Source organism: Mus pahari, chromosome 18 (assembly GCF_900095145.1).
Source record: "Mus pahari chromosome 18, PAHARI_EIJ_v1.1, whole genome shotgun sequence".
Taxonomy (NCBI): Eukaryota; Metazoa; Chordata; class Mammalia; order Rodentia; family Muridae; genus Mus; species Mus pahari.
This window is the reverse complement of record NC_034607.1, coordinates 35,374,733-35,395,984: the sequence shown is the minus strand read 5'-3', so window position 1 is coordinate 35,395,984 and position 21,252 is coordinate 35,374,733. Positions and strand designations below refer to the sequence as shown.

The window sequence follows — 21,252 nt, the reverse complement described above, 5'->3', positions numbered from 1 at the left end:
ATTGTACCTTATTTACATATACACCTATGTAAATTTTCCTATCTTCCTAAATCATCTTTGGATGACTCATATACATAACACAATGTAAATACTTTTCAAAGGTTTCCTGTATTGCTTGCGGGCATGATGAGAAGAAAGAAATCATACCTGGTCACTACAAACAACTTCTTTCCAAATGTTTTTGATTTGCTGTTATTAAGATCTACAAATGTGAAACCCACATATATACTGAAAGTTGACTGTATAAACTCAGTCTGTATAGTGTGTGTATGTGTGTGTGTGTGTGTCTTTCTGTTGGTCTGTCAATCCGTCTAAGCAATAGTTGGTGTTAACTGGAATGAGCCTAAAATTACCTGGTACATGGGCTCTTGGAGATGAGTTTGATTGTGTGGATTGACCTGAGGAGACTTGTCTTGATCATGGGCAGGAACATTCTCCTGGCAAATAGTCCTGGAGTATAAAATAATGAAAGTGAGCTGATCGTTGGCACCCATGCATCCTTTTCTGCTTTCTATTTATGAGTGGAATGTGACTAGTTGCTTCAAGCTCATGTACCTCAACTGCTTCATCATGACTGTGAGTCAGAATAAAGCTTCCTTCCTTATGTCCCTCTGTCAGGCATTTTAACATACACATACAAAAATATCTAATGCGCATATACATATTTACACATTTGTATCACACTAATTTCATTCTGTCATGGTGCACTCCTGTGTATCTTAATTGTACTAGAAATTAAAGCTGATATGTATTTTGTTATTCATGCATATGAGGGTGCCTGCAGAAGCCAGAAGAGTGCATGGGATCCCTTGGAACTGGAGTTACAGGTGATTTTAAGACACCTGACATGGGTGCTGGGAACAAAACTCTTGTCCTTTGGAAGAGCATGGAGTCCTCTTACCCAAGCTGCTACATCCTTAAACAGAATATGCAAGCAAATTACCCACTAGTTTTATACTTAGTGTATAATAGAACACCTTTAGAGAAAAGCTTGGTTGTAAATGTAAAATTATTAAAATAATTATCTTTTCATTCATGAATGGACTGGAGGATCTTATATTAAAGAATAAGGAAGAAAATTTGTGGCCACACATTTTTGAGAAAGAGAGATGAGGGTTTATAGTTCTTAAAGAAAATAAACCTGGCAACAATAAATTTAACCTACCAGGTCATAGTAAAGTAAGAAACCAGTGTTTGACCATGCCTCCAGCTCTTAGGAAAATTTTCAAACCTGTAAAATATTGACATCAATGCCTTCTATAAAATAGGAATCATAATGCTTTTTTCTGTAGTGAATATAAAATGAGATAATCTATATTGGGTACTTAACATAGTTCTTAGAGTAAAGCAAGTATTCAGTAAATATTAGGTGTTTTTGATATTGTTGCATAAGAAGTGCCATGGATTGTACAAGCAGTTACAGAGCTGACCACAAAATAAAAAAGCATTTGTGGTCTGTTAAGGAAAAGATTAACAAGAGTATATATACAGCCTCATTCTGTTTTCATAAAGTACAAAATTTACCACCATTTTCTGCATGTTCACAAAGTGTCAACATCAATAATTATAAGATATTAATAATTAATAAACATATCATGTCATTCCTAATAATCGTGTGTCTTCTGCTTCATCCCCCCCACTCCCCAACATTTTCCTTAAGAACTGCAGTGTACCATATCCTGGTTGACACCAGAGGGCACTATAGGACTCTTGTGTGTTTCTTCTGTTGCTAAAGGCATTGATGAGTTGTCCAGGGACCTGAAGTGGGCAAAAGTCTTCAACCCAGAAACCAAAATGACCCAACAGTAAGTTTCCTGATAAAAACCAAATTAGCAATCAAATATCTGTGTGTCTAAAGCTATTGACTCCAGAACCCCAGATAAGAATATTTTTATCATAACAGTAATAATCTCAGCTGACTGATCATGGTTGAGAAGTTCATGGTGTGTTAGAGAGCTGAAAGTAACCTGCCTCTAGGGACCATGCAGATGTGCAAGAGGCTCCGTGTTAGCTCTCACTTCCTCAAACAAGTGGTCCAACAGCTGGAGTCTCTGCCTTGTTCATCTTCCCATCTGTCAGCTTCTTTCCAGTGTCCCTTCCCTTATCTTGGAATGGTCCTAACTCCAAGGCACAGCTGTGAACACAGCTGGAAAAGAGGCTTGTGGCTCATGACACTTCACATGGAGACTTCTCATCAGCAGAGGCTTCCTTGCTCATGTGGCAGTCACAGGACCAAGAAGACACTGGCACCACAACACCAGATGTCTGAGGGGCAAGTTGTCAATGAGTCCCTATGGTATGAAGTAGACAGTAGCATTCGAGGATAAAGGTGGGGTAGTCTGAGCCTGATGTGCTATGCTGCACCATGGAACAAGTGCTGGCCTAAACAGGAAGGGAGTGGCCAAGATGGAAAGGTGAGAAAGGTTACTTTTCTTACTGTGAAGAAAATACATAACACAAGCAAGGAAAAAGGGAAGAAGGAAGGAATGTGGAAGGAATGTGGAAGGAATGTGAAAGGAAGGTGGAAGGAAGAAGGAACAAAGAAAGAGAGAGGGAGGGAGGGAGGGAGGGAAGAAGGGAGGGAGGGAGGAAAAGAGACAGTGGAGAGAGCACCTGGATATCTCACACCTTGAAGTCCCTCTTTCTAAGGAGTCTGTGGTGGCAGCAGTCTACAGTGGCTGCTGACATTGTATCTACAGTCAGAAATCAGGGAATAATTAGTCCTGGTGCTCAGCTAACCTTTTCCCATTCATTCCATCCAACACAGTAGAACCACCCACACTTAAGGTGTCTTCTCACCTCTGCTGACTCATTCTAGAAACTCCACCACAGACATGCCCAGAAGTTTGTTTCCTAGTTGATTGTAGGTCTTGTCACACTGACAGTATGAACCACCACAGGAGGCTAGCTCCCCAGGGATGGAAGCCATCTCCTGGACAGGACTGTAGACAATATTTCTATGCTCCTCCTTCCTAAAGTCCCTCACATTGCCTAGGACACATCCTAAAGATGTCACTAAGGCACTGTCATGGGGGGATAGAACAGATGTCCTGAGCTATGGAATCCCCTTCATTCTCCAAGTGCATTTAGGTCAAATCACAACACACACCTCCCCCAGAGCCACATGAGGGAGGACAGAAGGTGACAACCACAAACTAATCTATTGGAGGCTGTCCCTGTGCACCTTGCTGTTACCTTTAGTCATCTTCCTCTCCTCAGAACACTAGGTACCAGTTTAAGACAAAGAGTGAAACGCAATACCAAGGCCCAGTTTGGGCCATAGTGTTTTCACCACTGCAGAGGGAGTTCCTTCCACAACTCCCTGCAGAACTTGGTCAGTTTGGTCAGTAGAAGCAGAGGATACAAACAACATTTTGGATGCATTGTTCTCTGGTCATTTGCCATAATTTTCTGGCTACGCCAATGGACAGCGCTTGGAGGGCCTTGAGTGAGGTCATCTCCAGCGTGACCCAAACAACCCATTGCTACCTGGAATAACAAATTCAAACCCCTAGCTAGGAATTTAAAATGGCCACTTGTTATTTGAATTGCTAATCCCACTACCAGTGTTGATTTTACTTATTTTTTAAGTATTTGTTTGTTCATATTATATATTTATATACAATGTAAAATTTACATATTTCAAAATATATTTAATGTTTTAGTATCTATTTTTTAATAACTGCCCACTTTTCAGTACCACACTGACTCAAGTCTGCTTTCCTGTATTCATGTCCCAAGCCTCATACGCTAGTGCACACCTGTAATCTAGGTATGGCGGTACACACGTGTAAACTAGGTCTGGTGGCTCATACCTATAACACAGATGTGGGGTCTCACACCTGTGATCTAGATGTTGTAGTGGCTCACACTTGTAGCTTTGGTGGCTCACACCTGTAATATAGCTGTGGTGGCTCACACCTGTGATCTAGGTGTTGCGGCTCACACCTCTGATCTAGTGTGGCAGCATACACCTGTGATCTAGGTGTGGTGGCACACACCTGTAATCTGGGTGTGGCGGTTCACACCTGTAATCACAGCACTCAGATTATTGAAGCAGAAAGAGCATAAGTTTGGCATCTATGTTACAAAAAACAACTGAGTGAAGACTGGGAATCTAGCTCTACCAGTGAAAGTGTCTGCTGCTCAAGCTTAAGAATCGGGGTTCAGGTCTACCCCACCCACATAAAAGCCAGGTGTGGCTATGTTTCTGTAAGCCTAGGGCAATGCAGAGACAGCTCACTTGCCAGCAAGTCTAGCCAACAAAGAGCTCCAGGCTCAGTGAGAAATTGCCTCAGAAAGAACGAAATGAGATAGAGCATAATAGCAGAAGGAAGACACTCAGTGCTGGCCTCTGCCCTGTGCATATACAATCAGACACAAATGCACATACCACATAGCACTACAGACAAAAAGTAAAATCAAACATGAAAGAACGGATGTCTCTTTCTGGGGTCACTCAGGTCACAGTACCACATTCTCATACTAGCTTGTAGTTGGATTCATAAGACTGCCCTAGAGCTACACACAAACATGGTAACGTGCAGACACTCATAAGCAGTAGGTAGTCCTCAGTCCCTTTGCTTCTCCCAGTAACATTCACTGACCTGTATGTAGCTGGCTGTAACATGGGACTTGGTGGAAACAGAAGTATCGTTGTGCAAAGCGTGTCTTTCTCCCCATTCATTTATTTGTTGGGGGTGTGCTACAGCCCACGTGTGGAGGTTTCTCTTCTCCCACCATACAGGTCCCAAGGATCAAGACCAAGTCATCAGGCCTGGAGGCAGGGACTTCTGCCCAGAGCCATCTCACTGACACTTGCTGAGTTTTGATGTGTTCTTTTTGTTCACTCACACCTTTGACAGTACAAAGTCGAGTGGTTTGTGGGCTTCTTTTGTGTAGTCACATTTCCTGTGACTTTATTCTGAGTACCTTTTATTCTTTAAGCAGTTATCCCTTCCAAGCATGGGTGGTTTTTCATCGAGTTCTTCATTGTGCCTTTCTACAAATACCTGAGATGCGGCAATCATTACAAAATAAAGGGAGATTTTAATGTTTTTAAATGCCAAGTATGTTCTGGGTTGGCAGTGCCATCTCTGCCCATGCAGTAACAGCCAGTTCTTCTTCAGAGGGCTAGGGTTGTTTGTGGTGATGGTAATCTCGACTGAGAGGTGTTGCTGACAACATTATTTCCTAAAAGAGACGGAAGGATCCAGCATCTTTATGTTCAGAGAGCATCCCATTTGTTGTATCATTTCTTTGATGTTGCCAGAAATCACTGAGCTGTGAGAAGCAGAGAAAATTCATAGCCCACAGAAAAGACCTTTTTTTTTTCCCCCTCAACAAAGCAGGAACATAACATCTGGGTGGCACTTCCTGCTTGAGGAGCTGGGCACACATGGAGGCCAACTGTGAGAGCTGTCACAAAGACTGTCATGGTTCTGAGTCTCCTATTCGGCCTCTTTCACAGCTTTCTTTATCAATAAAAGGTTCCCAATATTTATTTTTCATTGAGCAAAACAAACAAACAAACAAAAAAACAAAACAAAACCCAAGCTTCGGGTGCTGTTTCCTGGTTTCACTAAATATGTGTAATGCTAACATAGCAGTATCCACACTGCCTCTGTGGTTCTGATGAAGCACTGCCAGAATTTAATTGGAACCTACACATGGAAAAGACTTCTGGTTGTCTATAAATAATCACGACTCAGCGGAAATGTAGCAGCTATGGAAATAGTTAAAGCAAATAGGAGCTTCTTTTTGAAGCCTGCTAAGTGGTTTTGCTTTGTTTTTTTGTTTTTTTGTTTTTCTCATTCTCTCTTCTTCACCCCCTCATCAGCTCTTCTCTGTTACCTAGAGCTACCCTTTGATCTAGGTTTGTCATCCTAACCATATGAATCTTGATAACTGTCCTTCAATATTAGTCTATAATACCTTTGTTTTCAAAAAAAACTTGTAAGTGATTGAAAGCTTTGCTTTTAGTATCATATTAATTTGAGGGGCGAGAGCATACTCAGATTCTAAATAATACTCTTTGCCTTCTCAGGAGTTATACACTGTACCCACATGTCATTCACCTCCATGACACTTGATATCAGAGGCCACATTGGATCTCTCGTGTATCTATTTAATGCTGAAAGGGTTAAGAGATACTTTTCAAAAGCTGCACGACTCAGATGTTTGCATGACATGAGAATCTGAGCCTACTACATTGTATGAACTTCTCCTCTTCCCAGATGGAAATGTTTCATAGCGTACCAACTTTTAGCCAGGAAGACAGTTGTTCCACAGAATGATGACATATCAACATGAAAATCCTTACCAGGGGCTCTAACAAGACGATGACTTTGCTGGGAATTGAATGTAAATGTCTGCCCTTGGTGGAGTTGTTCGGAGAGGTTGTAGAATCTTTAGGAAGTAGGACCTAGATAGATAAAATGGGTTACTAGGGAGTAGACATTGATGGTTAGCTAACCTGCCCACTGATTCTACTAGAGCCCTCCCTCTGCATCCCATGTGCTGGCAAGATAAAGCAAGCCAGACTGCAGATCTCCAGCACCATGCATGCATTCCCACCATGCTGGAACAGTGCTCCAGAAAACCATACTCCAGAATAAACCCTTCCTCTTTACAGTTCCTCCTCCCAGGCATTTTGTCAACGTGATCTGAGATAACTAACACAGTAACCCTATAATATCCACAGGTAAAGTGATAATATGGAGACAGAGAGAGGCAGAACCCCACGCAAACATGGAGCGAGGCGGAGCCTCAAGCGAACACGGAGAGAAGTGTGTTTCCAAGGAAGAGAAGATGGGCAACACTTACCTCACAGAATGTTTACTGCAGCAAGCAGGACCCCTGAGAAGTGTCCAGGAATGTGGGTTTGCTCTCTGTTCTTGGAGACAAAGGAAGTGAGCACAGGTACACTTCTTGCACAGGTGACTCGGATGAGAGCTGTGTGCTATACTGTAGAATGAAAACAAGAATCCAGAGAGAAGTGACTTGCTTAGCTAAAGATGGTCCACAGTTCCCAACCTTGTCTTCCCGGGGCCTCACTTAATTTCTCTGGGTGCATCAGGTGGACAGGGAAGATTCTAGGGGCTGCAATGTGCAGGCAACAGAGCTAGTGGAAGGCTTCTCTGAAAGAACTCAGCTCTTTCTCAGTGCAAACACTGAATTTTTGCTTGTGGAGGTTGAAGTCCCGACTCCCAGTCTCTCCGAATGCAGCAGTCTTATAAAGGTTAGCAAGGGAAACGGGGCCTCCTAAGCCACTAGCACCTTGACAGAAGGAAGAGATCTGGGGGTGGTGGCACAGCATGCAGACCTTGTGAGGACACTTGAAACCACAGCCACCTGAGAGACACTGAGAAATCACTGGGGAAATCACTTTGTTTAGATCCTTGCTCTCTTGTCATCTGGCCTCTGGAGCAACGAGAAAGGACATTTCTGTTGCAACACAGATAGTGGTGCTTGGCTGTGTCAGGCTGAAAAGGCTAGCACACTAGAAACGTATTGCTTTGTGTCTGCATGCTCAGGGTGATGTAATTGTTGGGAAGAGAACTACCCACAGGGCTGTGACGTAAAGTATGTCTTGATCTGCAGGATCCTGTGACCAATGGGTCCCTCAGCATCCTGCCATTCATGTAGGTCTCTGTTTTGCACGAGTCATTGTAATGGGTTCAAGGAGCCTTAAAAGAGGAGCGCTCTTATGACAGTCTCTCAGGACTTCCTCCTGTTCCTTGATGGAGCCCTCTGGACTCCAAAGCATCATATATTTAAAAGATGGCTGGCCAAGGCTAGTGACTGAGCATGCACCAGAGTTGCCTGGGAGTTTTTATGAAGTTGCTGGAGACACAAGTTTCTGGCCCCATTTCCTGTGTATTGCTAGTAAACTTAGAATAGGACCTGAGATTACCTTTCTAATACATTCCCCAGGGAACATTGGTGTCCTGGTCCAGGGGCCTATAGCTTTGGAATCAATCTTGGAGGGGACTGGAAGAAAAGAAAACAAATCATGAATGATTTCACTTCTCTAATGCCAGGTCTGATCATCTTTATACAATTCCTGATTTTAAGTAAGGTGAGGCAGGTGCTAGGCTAAAGAGAATCATCTGTGGTATCTTACTAAGATGAATTTTTTTTTCAAATGAAGCTGCAGAAGAAACCAGCTACAACCAGTAAGGAGATAGCTTTAAATGCTGCAACGGACAAGAGCTTCATTTTATGGCTAATAGTCAATAATAATGTAAAATGTCTCTCAGTACAAGGGACAGCTTTCAGGACCTCTACAGATACCAAATTCCAAAGTCATGCTATTCCTTTTTTATACAAATACAATGGCATGGAATCTGCTGGTGACCTGTGAACCTTCTCCAGTATACTTTTAGACCATCTGCCATCACTTCTAATTCCTGTTACAATGTAGCTAATAGAATTCTTGTTACAATGTAACTAATAGATACTTGTTACTCTACATCACTTAGCTGTTACAACATGCACCACCACAACATGGTGTTGATGATCAGATTAAGGGCTGTGCATATTTTAAGTTGTACTCTACCAACTAAACTTGATCTCCAGCCCTAGAGTATGCCTTGTTATTGCATCAGAAACCATGAAATATGGAACACAGAAGGCTACATCATCCACACTTTATTAACTCTTTCTTTTTTCTTTATGAATATCAATATCCCTGGAAATTCTCAAAGGAAAGGGAAGTATGTGTCTATTACAGTGGGCTGTAAGTTAATGATCATCATTCAATACAGGCTGAGCATGTATTCCTCCACTTAGAAGTAGTGAACTTACAGTGGGTGACAAGAAATGCCTACAAGAGATGAATCCCATTACAGTGAAATTAAAGGGACTTTTCAGTGCATTGTGCTCTGTAAGAACTTCATTATATCACTTTCTATTTGAGTGACTATTGATTATAACTTGTAAAGTATTTTTTTCTCAAAATGTCTCAGTCAATTATGAAAGTATTTGCTAAGAGAGAGTAGAATCAATTTGTCAAGTAGTTGTGTTAAGTAGGTATTGTGAAGAGTGGTGGCTGTCCCTTTCTTCTCTCTCCCTTCACTGAACTTCACAGGCAGTGTGAAGAAGAGGGGCACGCCTGTAAGCACACAGCAAGGGAGCCATCAGTGATCTAACGCTTTTCAATTATAGCTCAATGTCCTTCACTAACAAGCAAAAGAGAAATAGAGTGAAATCAAGGAAGTTGGGAACTGGGTGGTAGTGCTGTTTTTTCCAACAACAGCATCATCATCATCATCATCATCATCATCATCATCAGCAGCAGCAGCAGCAGCAGCAGCAGCAGGAGGAGGAGGAGGAGGAGGAGGAGGAGGATTAGTATCCTAGGAACCTGAAACAAGTGTAGCTTCTAGCACTTCTGTGGCAAGACTTTCAGACCTTCCTTTAGGGACTGCAGTTGACTACATGATTTACCATCAAAGACTCCTGGGTGCTGGTTCCCCATACTTACATTTAAAGCTTTGCAAGCATGTGTTGGAGTTCACCTATAGACTGATAATTTATCATTGAGAATTTAAATCAGATATGGCATCTAGCAGACACTGTGCCTGCTGTTAACAGTATTCATAAGGGTGCACATGTCAAGTGGTCTCTAGTGGTTTTCAAAAAATACTTTCTACCCATTGTACTTCCCAAGATTCTGTGGATAGCCTCTGAGGAATTAAACACATTGCTAAACCTTGTCACCCACATTAAGGTGCTCACTTGGGGTCAGTGGTCACTGCCCTGGATTGACAACCTTCACTTTTGTCACTTCAGTCACGACTCCCACTCCAGTACTCAAGTACTTAACAGGGTATATCAGGCTTAATTCATTTGAAAGAGACCTTTGCTTAGCAAGCCTTGATCATTCTTAAAATTGAGGTGAAATTTTCTATGCCTAGCATAGAATTTACTGCATCAACAGCCCCGTGATGCTGAGCACAGTTTTACTGTTCAACCCTAACACCGGTCTTGATAGCATTTCCAGCATCCTCAGCTAGAATTCCAAATCCATTTTATTAACCTTCCCCCATTCCATCTTCACCAGCTACCACTCACCCCTAATCCATTTACCGCCCTTGCAGATATGCTTGATCTAATCTTGTCTGAGTCATTCAGCACCTGTCCTTCTTGTGACTGGTCAATGCCACAGAGCACATACATCCTAAAGGTTTACCCATGTTGTAGCTCAAACCAAATCCCCTTCTGAAATGTTGGATTATACTCTACCATCGGTTGTTCATCCATACCTCTGTCTACAGACACTTCAGTTATCTACCTTTTGGCTATTCAAAAATGTTGTTATGAAGAGATATATTTTTAAACTGTCAAGTTAATAGATCAAAGAAAATGATCTGTGGTCATAGCATTTCAGAACAAGGTCAAGGGAAGGAATAAGACATGGAGGTGATCGCTGGCTGTCATTTATACCAAACCTCACCTGTTTCCCCCTTCATGCTAAAATGTCTACATTCTTGTCTTGTATTCTTCAGTTGACAGACTGCAAGGTGAGGCAGTGCCTCTCTGTATGGATTTGCTCTCTATCTGTGTAATCATGTCACAAAGAAAGAAAGTAAAAAAAAAAAATGAGATACACAGAAATGACTCCATCTAATAATTTGTAATCTCTGAGAACAAACCACACCTTCTTTGCTGTAAATTTTTTTCTTCAGTACTGGGAGCTAACTTCTGGTAAATGCTAAGTTAATGCTTTGCCACTGAACTACATCCATGTGGAGTGAACCCAGTGAAGGGAAAAGTGGGGTGGAGAATAAGGCGCTAGATCTAAGGTGGCTCCCAGAATACAGATGAGACAGCAAAAGGGAGTCAAGACCAGGGCAGTGGATGCTTCAGTCTTCATGGAAGTCCTAACTGGTGATATGTCCCCCACCCCCAAACACACACACACACACACACACACACACACACACACACACACACACACACACATTCTGAGTTACCTCATCAGGTAAGGCTTTCATTGGGACGCAGTGATGGCGTGGCAAGATAAAATTGGCTGAGGATTTGGGAGCTTGGGATTGGCTCAAACACTGTATAGAAGCTTATGTTCTGGGCAATAAACTTAGATCTGCAACCTGATGCTGGTCTCCAGAGTCTGATCTCCTAGGATTCATCTTGTGATCCGTTGCCTCTCATCCCTCATCCTCAGTCCTGTTCCCAGGTATCCACAGGCTAGTTTATATCCCTATTTCCTGACAGGGTCTCACTAAGTTTCATATGTTTACCCCAGCTACTTTATAGCCAAGGCAGACCTTGGACTTGCCATCTTCTGAAGTATCTCAGACTATAGGCCTGTTTTATCACACCTAGCTACTATGTAATTCTTATTTCTACAATTCCTTCCTACTTATAGATTATATAAATGCTTTTCAAGTTTTAAGAATACTAAAGGAGAGTTTTTAAATAAGCGATTTTAAGCTATTTTTTGACTTGGTATATTATTATTGATAACAACAGAAAGTTCTTGCCACTTGTCTTCAAGATTATTCTGGAAAATATATACTTCTAATCACGTCATAACTGCTACCAGAAAATGAAATGCCATTGCATGTATCCTAACAAAAATAAAGGTTGGTTCTAGCTAGCAATTCTCCAGCAGCCTGCCTATCTGCAGCTATTGACAAATGTTTCCCTGTGACTTTTAGCCAAAAGCTATTTCCTTTCATTTGATAGGGTCAGCATACACTGTCACACCTCCATAAAGTTCCTATGACCCAGTTAATGACTGAGAAAAACTCTGGCCTGCTTCTGGACAACACACTGGTACTGCTTAAAGGTTGGGGGAGACAGAAAAGTATCCTGACTCCAAGGTGACCCAAGGGATGCTGATGAAGGGACATTTACTGTGGTGGGACTTCAAACAGTGCAACAGTTGTTCTGTTTGCCTGAAATGAGAGATGACTGGAGTTGTACCTCTGCATTTATCACTTATTTAATGTATACCAGTCAATTGGAACATGCACAGAATATAATGATGTTTCTGTGTCACATTACATCTTACCAAGAGACAGCCCCAGGAGAGAAGTTCATTTCCATGCAGGCAAATGACTCAGTTTCTGCATTTCAGTCATTCCTTGTCCACAGCTCTTCCCAATGGGTCACGAATGGTGTGAGCCTGCAGCAGGTGGCGACAGTGGGTGGCTTCTGTCATGGGATGGGCAGGCTCAGCTTTCCCACTGATCACAGGCTTGCTTGTCTTCCTTGCCTTAAATGCAGCCTCTACACAAAACCACCACCTGGGGACTTCTGATTGGATTTTCAACATCATGGTGCTCTATACCATTTGCCAGTGGGCTCATATTTATAAAATTCACTGATTTCTGTCAACAGAACAGCTGGCCACATAGAACTACGGGATGGACAACTGTAGCTGTAGGGTCACACTATGGAAGCTGAAGCAACGAGCTCTACAAATGGTCCCTTCCTAGAATTTCCAGCCAGGATATGTTGATCTTTCTCCCCTGGCCAGCCTTGATATCCAATAACCAAGGGGGATAAATGTGCAAAGCTCCTCTTACTATTATCGCAATGACTTAGTAATGTAAATTTCCCTAGTGGTAGCTACAGTGTGGGGCCCTGGAGCATCCTGATAGCTGATACACCTACTCAAGCTGTTGACTAGAAAATGTGATCTCTTCTATATCTTTAGTCAGAAGCATTTTGCTTTCAAATGACTAGCACTAGCATGTTCCCATCAACATACTCAGGTACGCTGGGACCAGGTATGGATATGGGAGAGATTGCTATTGGCCTTGTGAATTATCCATTCAGACCCTACAGACAAAGAAGGAAGCTACCATAGAACTGTTAGCTCTTACTAGTAGGGGAATCGCTACTACAGAGTGTGGGTAATTTCCCCAGCTCTGTAATGAAAAGGTAAATCACCTCCATAGTTTTGAGCGAGATGGCTCCTGGGATATGCCTTTTGAGAACAAGGCTTGGGTTACCAACCAGAAACATAATAACAAGCAGGCAATGAACATGCTAAAGTGAAGGGGACAATGGAATATGGAATCTTCTTTTTCTTTATTTTTCTCTCTCCTAGCAGAGAATTGGGTGGGACTCAGCTATGAAAGGATGCATCCTTCAAGAATAGAGCAGCCTTTCCTCTTTATACAATGTTGCCATGTTTCATGTGTACAAGAGTCCCGCCCTGTTCAGCATGATGTTACCACACTTTCCTATGAAAATTAAGTAGGGTTTAAGGGGTGCATGTAGGCGACAAGTTGACATGGGCTCTGATTCTTTTTTTGGTTTGTTTATTCAGATTATGCCACCTTGGTTTCGCTGGACTTATTTTCTCAGAATATATGGATCTGTAAGACTCTGAATTAGACTTTGGCAAAACAAACAAACAAAATGAAGCAAAACCAAAAGCTACTTGCAGAAGATAGAAGCAAAATCAGGAAGGCCACTGGACGAGCTATGAAGACGTGGATTCTGAGGTACGCGGGGACCAGGTTTTCTTGTCTCCGTAGCTGCCATTTTTCTGACTAGTGGCCCCACATGAACTGACAGAGCCCCAACTCTTTCACTGTACACTCAGGGTTGACCTGTGGAGGTCAGAGCTGTGCAGAAACAGTACACTGTGGACAGTGGTTATAATGACCTCATTAGCTAACAATATGACCACAGTGGACAGTGGTTATAATGACCTCATTGGCTAACAGTACTAAATTGGTGACATTTTATGAGCACATTCATGCCAGACAACAGAACAGGTATGGTGTGATTTATAACATTTATTCTTTGAAAAATCTTCTCAGGTAGGGCTCCTCATCTATTTCCCGAGTTAAAAATGTAGATTCTTTTGAAAATATTTTTAGGATCTCTCTCTCTCTCTCTCTCTCTCTCTCTCTCTCTCTCTCTCTCTCTCCCCAAAAGAAAAGAAAAGAAAAGAAAATTGGCAGGAAAAGAAAAAAGAAACTACAACAGACAATAAAGTCCCACTCCTAACCAGGAAGCAGTTTTCAAATGACACCTGATGGGACAGGCTAAATCCGTGTCACTGGGAGCATCCACCGCACTGCAGGTCTGGCCCCATGCTCACACAACACAGGACTCTATGTGCTTTGTAAACTTTTTTGTTTTGTTTTGGTATTTTTGTTCTGTTGTTTTTTTTCCTTTTCTAACTGCATCTGCTTTGAAAAATGTATATTCTTAATGACAACTATCCTTTCTTTATAAATGCCACATACTAGAACTGCTACTGTGTAGCAGTGCCCCTCACTTGAATATATTGACCATTTCAAGGCTAAGGTGTACGGCCAGTTAATAAGATCATTCATTAAAACTGAGTCCTTATGTATGTGTAGGTGCAGGAGCCCATAGTATACTAGTGTATGTGCATGGATGTGTTCGTGTATGTGAGGGTGGAGGACAAGCACAGTTGCCATCCTCGGGAACTCGGTTCATCTGCTTTGGATCCTTTAGTGTGATGGAGTTTGCCTACTGGGTCACACCGACTGTCCAGCAGGCCCAGAGACCTTTGTATCTTTGGATCTGGGGTACATATGCACACCACTGGCACCAACATTAGGTATTAGGGTTCTGGGGATCAGACTCAGGTCTTTGTTATGATTATGGGGCAAGCACTTTACTGACTGGGCAATCTGCCTGGCACAATATATTCATTCTTAAATCTTAGGTATAAAACCCATAATGTTTATGATAAATGTGTGTTGTTTAAAGTGGACAAATAAGAGGAACAGTGGGGGAACATAAAGCTGGAGTTAGTATTTGTAGTTAAGAGAAATTGGCAAAATCTTACAAAGGCTATCTATCCATGCTCCCACGATGTGGCCTAGCTACACAGATAACTTCATAGAGTCTTTATTGTTGCTATAAATAATGGAGAAAGGAGTCACATTTGATTATTTAAGTCTCATTTTGCAATAATAGTAATCATAATAATAAAAATAGTGGAGGAAGCTTGCAACTCATTGAAACAGGTATTTTTTTTTTCCATGTTAAGCTGTGTTTTCACCTACTCACCAGTAGGGGGAGAGAGAGGCAGGGAAATCAGAAAGTGTGAACAAACTCCAAATATCAAAAATAATAAAATAAGACAACTAGTCATTTAGGGATAAAAGCATAAGAAAGCGATTTTACAGAAATCAGTCTGAAAACGAGGTGTCGGTATATTTCAAATACTCTTCAATTCAATACGCTTTTGAATTGCTTGCTTACTGGAGATTTAGTGTCCCAACTCAATGAAGAAAGATTGGGCAACGGCCAGTTCAGATGCTCAGGAAAGATTAAACAAGGTAGATGTTTTTTTAATATAAATTAATCTATTTGTTCTTTGTCAGTGGTGAAATTACCAACGTTTTCATGCCAATAGACTTTGTCTTAAACCATTTACTGTGGCTGAAGCGACCCAGGATGGAAGTAAATACTAATGATACATTTAAATGATTTTTCCAAAGGCATAATTCAGTGTGGGGCAACCAGTGCTGCTGTATTTGATTTGCTAATTTTGCGGGCAGGGTTAAACTTGCTTTGGTTGTCAGGGAGAAACTAGTGCTGAAGAGCAAGGCAGGGGAAATCTATTTCATTCCAGGTGTGTGAACATCTGGTTCCACTCTGAGATCTTTAGACACTGGCAAATCCTCCCTTAAGAATACCCTCAGCATGGTGGATTGTATCAGAGAGTGGCGGATCATAGCAGTAGTCCCAGCACTTGGGAAGCTGTGACAGGTTGCCTTTGGAGGCCAGCCTGGGTTTCTCAGTGAGAGCAAGCTCTTGTCATAAAAATCAAGCCCCCAATTCACAAAAATCAGTAACCCTGAGAGCAAATACAACCCCTTCGGGAATTATTTTGATCATTTCTGTATATGAGGGATCCTGTATATGCAAATTGAGGATCTTAGTTACAGAATGAGTTAGCCCTATTGTATTTAAATTTAATTATGCAAATCTAGTTTAAAGCTAATTCCAGTGCTCATGATGCTTGTTTAGTACTCTCATTTTTTTTTCTTCTCAACCTCTTGTCTTATTAGTCTTTGTGTTGAAGTCCAGAGCCTCTGAAGCACATGGGTTTCCATTTATGACTGTAATATTCACTGTAAATAGGTATAATGAAAATATAAGCCATTTGTTATAAAAGCAAAATGCAATATAGGAACTATTGAATCTGTCATCAGTCTTCCTGTGTGTGCTTTTGGCAGTACACATGAAGTCAGGTTCATTCTCAAGCGTGGGCTGTCACCCAACGATGCATATTTATGTTTTGGGATTTGTCGATTTCCTTCAAGCTACTAACTCTGGCACAGAAGCCCCTGCCAGTCCCACCAAGGGCACGAAGCGAAACTTTCATCACTACGCTGTGCGACTTCATCTCTAAAGTACCTGCACTTGCAGAACTCAAGGCATGTTTCACATTCCAGTGGCCCATTCACAGCATGCATGCGTGAACAGGACCCTACCCCACGACCATTGCAACTCAAAATCCTTGGAATCCTTCCTGTGTTGTTTTCTGTGGCTCGATTCCCAACTCTACAAGTCCAGGCCAAGGCCTAATCAGTACCCGACACTCCTCAGCATCAGACCTTCTGATAAATTCTAGATTTCAGTGTGTGCCATGGTACTTCTCAACCATTGTCTCTTTCAGCAGTCTTCAAGGTGGTAAAGAGTGGATACCAATCAAAAGACACAGGGTTGGATTATTCCGAGATCCAAGTCCAAATTTTATCTCCTAGCAGATGTTGGGCCACAGAGGAGCCATTGAGAGTTCAAACTCTTATTGCTGCTAAACATGGGCTTTCTAACCCATGGGACTAAAATCAATGAGTGAGATAGCCTGAGACACTTGTCTGTCACCTCGTTTTTTGGTGACTGGGAAAGACTGCTTATCCAAGCCTCCATTCCCGAGTTTATCATTCAGTACAGCCTTTCTCACGAGTGGAATTTTAAATTTCTTTCCAAAAGACCATGGTAGCATGGCTAAGTAATTATATATATCAACCCATTATGTAAATCAATTTAATTAACATTTTAAGGCATGCCATATTTTACGAAACCATTAGATTTTCTAAAATTGTGCTGGGTTAAAAGTTGCCACACATCAGCTTGTATTATTTTAGCTTGTGGCTCCAACGAAGCCTGAAGTAAGCTTTTTTTTCCTCTGTTTATACCATTTGAGGTCTTTTGTTTTACTATAATTTGATACTTCCATTGAAGATGATTTAAACTTAAAGGCTAGCCAGATGCTCTATCCAATTTATTTGTTAAGTGTTAGGTTTAATTGCCATTGACTTAATCAAGGCTGGCTTTTGTTTCAGATAGTGGAAGACATTTATCACCACACTTCTGACTTAGTCAGAGGATACTGTAAAAACAGAAGGAAGTCGCTCTGAGAATGTTGAGGACATGAACTTTAATCGTGATTTGGATCTACATCAGCAGACAGTAAGTAGCTGGTCAATGTATTATTATTAAGATATATATCTAACTTAGGAAAGCTGTTTATAACATGGATATATATATATATATATATATATATATATATATATATATATATATGCTGAGAAATACTGTTTGCTCAAGTGCTGTGAGACAGCACCCAGGCTGGGGACAGGGCCCACTTGGGGCTGCTTTATCAGGCTGCAGAATCTATCTATCTATCTATCTATCTATCTATCTATCTATCTATCTATCTATCTATCTATCCATGTTATTTACAGCTTTCCTAAGTTACTCTTTGGTCTCTTTTATCTTATTAGTATTAATATAATACTGTTTTTCTACAGAGGTCATTCTGGACAAGACTCATAAATCAAGAAATGTTCTCAGGCATGGAGCCGAAATGAAATTAAGAATATAAGTGGGAGAAACAGCCCGATCCAATAAACACTCTCAAGTCATGTTGAGTGCTCTTAACACTTGGAGCCTTGTGGTTACATAAGCAGAGGGATTAGCATTTAATCATCAGCTCAGTCCCTGCTGTCTTCCTAGCCTTCATGAGGATTCTGTCTGTTAACAGACATCATTCAGGATGCTGCTATCAAGTTCAGTAATAGTCACCATTTCTAAGTTTTAAACCTCTGGCCAATAACTGTAGCCCTTCAAAAAAAAAAAAAAGTTATCAGTGACTCTGACAGTAAAACTTTAATTGGTATTACCTATTGGATTTTATCTGAAATTGGGAATGCCTTCACAAGTCTCGTGTTCATGAATTTACAAAAAGAATAAGCACCATTTAGTTTTTGCTTGTCTGTCCAATGCACTAAAAAGGTCACAAAGAACTAAGTAATTATATGGAGAATTCCTACACACAGAAACTAAGACACTTTTCTTTACACTGGCAGTATTTGTGTCGGAAAAGTAATTTTTGGCTTTATATCTCTTCTTGCAGCTTTCAGGTAAACGAAGTACTAAGCCCTGTGTTTACTGCATTGTTCTGGAAGAATCGCTTTTCAATGGCTAACCCTAAATTACTGGCTCTTTAGAAACCAAAAGGCATCGTCTGCTGCTAGGCCACAAAGAAGATTCATTTGCGGAAGGATGTTTGGGTTATAAATAAGCTTTCATTTTGCTAAGAATATATGCATGTGAGAGAAAGCAGCAACGCACTGTTCGCCGTTAACAAAATGTATCTTTTCTTTTGACATGAACAAGGCTGGGAAAACTATTTAGAAAGCCATAGAAATACATCAGCTAGCATGCCTAGACTCTGCAGCCTGATGGGGCAGCCCCAAGTGGGCCCTGTCCCCAGCCCGGGTGCTGTGTCACAGCACTTGAGCAAACTTGGTATTTCCCAGCCCCAAGCTGGAAATGACACCAACTGTGGCGAGTGAGAGATCCTTTCCCAGTTTTACCACATTATACATGCACCGAGGAAAAAACGATTTCAAAATTTAATTTTTTTAAAAAATTCAGTGTAATTCTCAAGCCACACACAACTCAACAAAATCCTTCTTGTTCGTTAAGGCAGCTTAAGGATGTGGCTTGTTAAGGTTAGGCCAATTGATGCTGCTAAGCCCCATTAGTAGAAGCCAATTATAAATGGACTCATTGAATATCTAATGTGGGGAATTAATACTTAGGGTGTTTTCATATCTAGGTCACTTTGATTCCAGTTTAAAATACATGTCTGCTATATATACTTGAGATATCTATTTATCTACATCTATAAATATAGAGGCAAAAGTGTTTGTTTGTTTGTTTGTTTTTTCTAAAATGAACATGCCACTGTGTCTTTCATGTAGAGAAAACGAGGAAAAGAAATCTGAACGGGCCTTATAATAATCTACTATAGCACAGTGTTCTGCCATTTTTCAGACTGGTTGACACTTTTCCCCTATAGGACCTCTCTGCATTAATCAAGATTCAGGAAGAAGGCCCACATTCCTATTTTGTGCGATTTAACATTATATTGAAATTGCCTGTCTCAAAAAGGATCCGACTAAGTTGTCGTAGGTGGTAGGAGCTAATCTTTCATTGTACCTTTCATTTCCATCTATCTTCTCAGAGTAGCACAGTGAGGACCAACATCCCCCAAAGCAATCCAGGATACATTTAAGCAGGGCTGAAAACAATGTATATGTTTACCCCCCCCCAAAAGGATTGAGGCCCCCCAGTTGTTCCTACAGATTTTTGTTTTGTTTTGTTTTCAGATTAAGATTGTGTTTCTACAAAATTGGATGGGAAACAGGTTCACAAAGCAAAGAAAGACTCAAGGCTGGCAGTAGAACAAAGTCGGATTGTGTCCCTGTTTGCTGTCGATGAGGGATAGATGATAACTCCAGGTTTTCTTCCTCTGTAAGTTACGTTAGTTTAAAATCCTCCTTGAGTCTCCAGTCTCCAAACAACAGCTTGGGAGTGAGGTCCCGTGCTCTTTTTTTTCAACTAGTGGACGGAATCAGGTTACTTCTATCAAATGTGTTCATATTGACAGCACTATGTTACACTGTGTTCCTTAAACGCTGCGGAACACCCACATATGTCTAGTCATGTATTTTCTGTAAGGATGTTTTCTAAGGAATAGAAACAGCTTCATATCTTCACTCCACGACTCCTGTCTGTGCAAAACAACATCTCACCCCTAAAGCAGAGTAAGTAATCTTTTTTTTTTTTTTTTTTTGAGATAAAATCATTTCTAGAGGTAGAGGTGCTCACCTAACTTCATCTTTTCCTGCCTCTCCACAGGATCCTTTTTTTCCTAGTTCACACCAGGGCCTGACTACCTGATGTTCCCTTGTTCCTGTAGCTGCCAGACCTCACTATCAATTTCAATGAGGGGATCAGAAGCACAGCTACACCTGCATACAAGCTCCGAGATGGAAGTAATACACCTGATTGATAGTGCAGTGCATTATCTGACCATGGAGGCTGGCCATGTCCTAATGGTCACAGAAAGCCACAGCTGGCACCAGGGAAGGGGTCGGGATGGGTGTCCACTTAACACCGAATAACAATGCATTTTCAGATGGTGGAAGCTTTAAAAAGGCCTCTGGCTCTGGGGAGGCAACTAGATCAGCTGGGTGGTAGTCAGTGATAATTCCTGAGATAGCTCAGACCTGATGCTATGTCACCAGGGTGGGAGGGATTGGTAACTCTTGAAATGCTTCGGTCCTGGCTGAACCCAGTTCTAGCCCTGCGCTTTTCTGACATCATGATAGCCAGGTGGCACACAGTAAAGATGAGTTCTCTCCGATTGATATGTTTGTTTGTTTGTTTGTTTGCCTTTGGAAAATGGCAGGAAGCTGACTGTAGTTATATTGTCCAGTTTGTGGAGGCTTAATCTTTTTCTTTTCTTTTCTTTTTTTTTTTTTTTTTTTTTTTTTTTTTTTTTTTTTTTTTTTTTTTTTTTTTTTTTTTTTTTTTTTTGTTTGTTTGTTTTTGAGATTTTGAGGCAGGGTTTCTCTGTGTAGCCCTGGCTGTCCTGGAACTCACTTTGTAGACCAGGCTGGCCTCGAACTCAGAAATCTGCCTGCCTCTGCCTCCCAAGTGCTGGGATTAAAGGCGTGCGCCACCACGCCCGGCTTGTGGAGGCTTAATCTTAAAAAGCATGATATCAATATCCATCAAAAATTAACTTCCTTTTGAAGATTTCAAAAATCCTCAAAGACAAGTTCCTTAGAGAGGAAGAGAGTCTCAGATCACATTCAGAGCTGTAGTTGTTAAATAACTTAACATAACTTTGAATTTTAATCCTTGAATCTAGCACTTCCAAAAATATAAATCTCCTTCTATACAAAACAAAGCCAGTGA

The 21,252-nt window shown here is 41.2% G+C and overlaps 1 long non-coding RNA gene across 1 annotated transcript; it reads right to left on the bottom strand.

Moving 5' to 3' along the window:
- Window positions 1-5,152: 5,152 nt before the first annotated feature.
- LOC115062514 lies at window positions 5,153-7,976 on the bottom strand. Its single transcript, XR_003842467.1, has 4 exons — window positions 7,916-7,976; window positions 6,826-6,966; window positions 6,323-6,424; window positions 5,153-5,283 (listed from the first exon to the last, which is right to left on the bottom strand). It is a non-coding gene; the product is annotated as an uncharacterized LOC115062514 (long non-coding RNA).
- Between the last annotated feature and the right edge of the window lie 13,276 nt (window positions 7,977-21,252).